We start from the raw sequence: 5,010 nt of genomic DNA, 5'->3' as shown, positions 1-5,010 counted from the left end.
GACGCCCTCCCCCTCCCCTCTCTTCCTCCTCGACATACAACGCGGCCCCGATTTTTCGGCATCGGCCCTATAGATCCTGGTCCAAGATAAGGGGAACGTTGTACGCCGATTTCGACGGCGATCGGGGATCGTAAGTCTGCGCCTGTGTGTATGTCTAATGAAGCCACGAGGAATTTGGATCTCTGCTTTACGAGCCGTCTCTCGTAGTGGACCGATGTCGCTCGCAGAGAGGATAGATTCGGATCGCGAACTAAAGAGAGAAATTTCAAACTTTTGAAATTTTCGATGATTTAACGCATAAATTTTATGCATCGACCGAAGTTGAGTATTATTGAAGGCGTAGAGTTGCTTCCCCTCTCTCTTTTTTCTACGATCGTGACCGAGTTCGAATTGCTTTACCGTTCGTGGCGCCATCTGTGAAACATCTTTTGTTTTTAAGAAGAGCGATATGGCGCGCGAGAAGTCATCGTTCGCTTGCTTTTTGCATTTCAGGAAATCGAAGCTACTGGAAGAGAACGCTCAAAGAACGTGCGAAAACTCGTAGGGAAGATTTAAATTTTAATCCGAGGATCGTCGGAGGAATTCGCTCGACCTAGAAAAGAATCGATAATCTTTTGATTTACGTGACAAACTCTTGAATTTGGAAGAAAAAGGGGGATATTTGCACATCGCGATAGATACGTGGATAGAAGGAGGAGGAAGGTTAGATTAACGTTGCCGAAAGATTAAGATTCATGGAGGGAAAAAAAATGTCGAGGAACGAGGGATCTTGGGATTGATTAATCGAAGGTTAAGGGTTTGAGGGCGTTAAATGGTTCGGTGAAATGTTTCTACGGGACGGTGGGAGCCGCGCGTGCGCCTCTCGGAGGCGACGGGCGAAAGGAACAAAGGAAAAAGAAGGAGAGGAATGCGACCTCGGCCGCAAGTTGCCGCTTCTTTCTCTCGTCGTGTCAAAACAGGGCGCTAATACATCATTAAAAGAACGCGCCCCTAACGCGTCGGTCTAGCGCCACTCAGGGATACAAGGACACCTCGTAATCGATTGCCTCGATTTCGATGGGCCCTTCTCTCTCTCTTTCTCTCTCTCTCTCTCGCCCCTCTTATCACTCGGTTATTTATTGCTCGTCCACTCGAATACGCGACCTGCCTCTCGTTTGGGGGTTGAATCTCTCCAGACTCGGCTTCCCTTTGTAATTTCCAAACCAAATGGTATTCCAAAGAGAGAAAAGAAAAATTAGCGGTTGGAGGAATGTACTCTCGCTCTTGCATTCGAGGGAGGGGGTCGTTGATCGGGTAATGTTTCAAAACTACAAAGTTCAAAGCGCGCGTTAAGATAAAAGGTAGACGAAAGAAGTTTGTTTGTTCGATGCAAGTTTTTCTTAAGACTTCTGCTTAAGAATATATCTTGCCTGCTCGTTTATTAATTATTCGATTCGAAATTGTAAAATTTGCGGTAAAATTTCCCTTCGCATGAATCTTGGCGAATCTGTTGTTGGAATTTGGTTACGCAAGTAGGACTTTTTTTTTTTTTCTCTCAAGTATGCAAATTTTTCAGCTCAGTAATCTGGCACGGAGGACCGAAATAAATCTGGTTTCGAAGAAAGCGTTATGCGGTTAAACTATGAGCGGCTATCATCTTCGATGGTTGGATCGAATACGAATTAATATAATTTATTATAGGACACGATATAGCGAATATAGTGGTTCACAGACGTATATCTTGATTTATGGCGGTCGCGTTAATTCGTTTAATAGAACACTGTGTATATTGACCGGGAATCGTGGACGATCGGCATTAATCTTTGCTCACTTTGCGCACGTCGATATTTAATATAATTTTAATAATAATGCCGTAATCGCTCTTATAAATTCCCTCGGTATTTTTTCAATCCAAATTCCTTTTCATATCGCTATCTAAATTGACTCTCCACCCCTCTCTTTCTCTCTACCGGCTCGAACACGCGAGCCTTTATTTTTTCTTTTCTTTTCTTTTTCGAGATTTAAAAGCGTTCCGCCTTTTCGATATCGATTCGATCGTCCAATTGGGCAAGTTGACAGGCGTCAACTTGTTTTATATTGTCACGTCGATTAATCGTATCGATAATCAATTCTTTCAATCGCTACTGATCAACGCAAAGCGATCAATGTCGCGAACGATCGATGCGCCGCTCACATTATCTCCATATTACATCGTTCTCCACTTACATCTTTGCTCCGCTGGGATACATAAAATTTATATAGCGATTTTCGTGAAAAAGAAAAGAAGAAGAAAGAAGGAATCTCAATAATACTCTTTTCCTCTTCCTCCTCTTCTTCTTCTTTCTTTTCTAAATAAAAAAAACAATCGACAATCGTCGTCCTCGTTAATAAAGTCGATATTCGCTAATCGCCCCTCTACTATCCTCCCATCGGTTCCACCCTTTAATCCCATCCTATTACGCGAAATCTATTTCATCTTTCGAATCTATTTCATATCCTTCCCACGGCGAAGCGACCATTAGAGGAGTCGAACACGCCTCCTCCCCGTCATCGTGCGTTGTAATATTACAACGTGCGATGCCGCCGTGCACGGATCGAAAAACCGCTGTTTATCCATTTAAATACCGATCTTAAACCCAGAAAGAGAGAGAGAGAGAGAGAGAGAAGAGGGAGGGCCGAGGCCGTCAATAACTTAAATGACAAATTGATGCAGTGTTAAATTGGCGGGCGAGGCTGGCGGCCCATGCAGGTAGATGCATTCGTAAGATACACTCGTAAGTTCTAGTTGCGCCGGGGGGCCCCCTCTCCCCATCCAACACGAATTTGCCACGACGCCTTCGGCCCTGATCGTTACGAACGCTTTCTAAATTAGCCTCAACTCGGACTGATCGAGTACCATCGAATCGATCGATATAGCCTCGATTTCTCACGATCCTCTAAATTTACCTCCAAATTGAACACTTGAATCTTCTCTTTAAAACCGAGTCTCGAAAACCGAGTCTCGAAGGAAGGGCGTTACAAGCGAGTGGCCGACAAACACTTACGAACAGATACGAAGATGAAATAAGGCAAGGTAAAAAAAAAAAGAAAAGAAGAAAAGAAAAAGAATCGAATTTTCTTTTCTTTTCTCTTTTTTTCAATAATTATCGGATACAATTATCTTCTCCCGTTCTTTTCGCGGATCGAAACAACGGAAGGGGGATGCACTCCCCTCTCGAGCGTATAAATCATAACGTGCGCGCTCTCGGTGCCTACTTAAGTAATGCAACACCGTGGATAATTTAAAGCCCGAGTAAAAAACGACGAGTATGGAAGAATACGGATTTTATTTCGTTGTACCAAGTCAGAGATGGAAGAAGGAAGAACTATCATCCATGATTCCCCCCCTTATCGATCTTCTTCCTTCCTTTCCAATAAATAAATAAACAAAGAGTGGGAGGGGAAAAAAAAGATATATTCGCACTCCGACGCGGCATTTTCTTCCTCTCTCCAGAGTTTAAAAAAACGCATCTCGACGCGTGAAAAAAAAAAAAAATGGAAACGTTACACTTTTAAACGAGCTCGCCAGAGAAGGAGGGAGGGAGGGAAATAGGCGCAAAAAGCGCACGAGGATAGCGCCGGGGATCCGGTGCAATTATTCCCAATGCCCGAACGGCAATTCCTTGATAACATGGGGCAAACGTCAAGATCCACGATTTATGACAGTTCGATGAATACTTATTATCGGGGGCCAAGTATTCAAGATATTCAACGATTACTGCAATTAGCGAACATCGATTTAACCTGTGTTTCTTCTTACCTTCGATTATTTAAATAGCAATAATATCGTTGCTAAATGTTGTTGCCTAGTCTCGGTCCATCCAACGATCGAGACATGAGGACGTTTTCGGGGAACGAGTTTTTCGGACAACGAAATTTCAATTTCATCAACGACGGTTGATAGGGATAATAAGGGATAAGCTTCATTGTTAATTGCGAGATTAAGAAACGAGGCGGAAAAATCGAACGACTATCGATTAGTTATTTCGTAGGCGGATATTTAATATCACTTATCCTCGCTGATATCGAAACAAGATCGCTTGCACAAATCATCTCGGCCAATTTATCGAGCCTTCTCGTTTATCTTCATTTCGTTCTTTTTTCTCTCTTTTTACCTTGTTCCCGAATAAATATCGTGCACGCACGTCGTGGAAAAATTACGAGAGAATTCTCGGCCGAGAAACAAAGTTTGCCAAGCTTTTGCCATTTTCTTTTTCGTATTATCCAATATATAATTACGGGCATCGTTCCCCTTTTTTCGTTTCCTCCGGCGAGAAAATCGAGGTAAAGGCATTTTCCAAAAAAGGTTTCTCCTTTCCCAGGGGATGCTCGAAACTCGAGCAGCGAATTAACGAGAGGCCAGGCCTTATGCAGATATCGATCGGGCTGCAATATCTCCGAGAGGGGTCTCCTTAAGAAACCTCTCCCGGACAAATTGCGACTCCTTCAATCAGGGATTTATCACGATTGAATCGACGTTTATTACAGTCATTATCTCGCTATACGTTGGTCCACGTTCATTTGCATCAGAGCAGACCGGCTTCGTTAAAGCGTCTCGCTCTCGCGGTGCGTAAGGAACGGAGGGGAAGGGAGGAGGACATTGTTCATAAATATCGGCAAAATGGAAGCGAATCCGCGACGATTACGATTCATTCGTTCGATTCCACGATTCGTTTCGTTTCGTTTCGTTTCGTTTCGATCGAACGTTTATTCTAAAAAAGGAAGAGAAGAAAAGAAAGAAAATATTAATCGAAAGAAGTTAATTAAGAAAACGCGAATCTATTCACCACGATTCTTTCAAACTCGTCGAATTACATACACATGCTCGAGCTAAGCTTCTCTCCATCCCGATTTCAACCACGCGTGCCATTAGTATTTGCCCTATGTGTCGGGTCGGTTAACGGCAATTAGGAAAAATCGCGGCTTAAAACGCGGAACCGCGCATCCCGTAATACGATTCCATCTCGAGCAATTCCAACCCTCCCTTACGTA

Source organism: Apis dorsata, unplaced genomic scaffold, assembly GCF_000469605.1.
Source record: "Apis dorsata unplaced genomic scaffold, Apis dorsata 1.3 scaffold_77, whole genome shotgun sequence".
In the NCBI taxonomy this organism is placed as follows: Eukaryota; Metazoa; Arthropoda; class Insecta; order Hymenoptera; family Apidae; genus Apis; species Apis dorsata.
Note: the sequence above shows the minus strand (reverse complement) of the source record.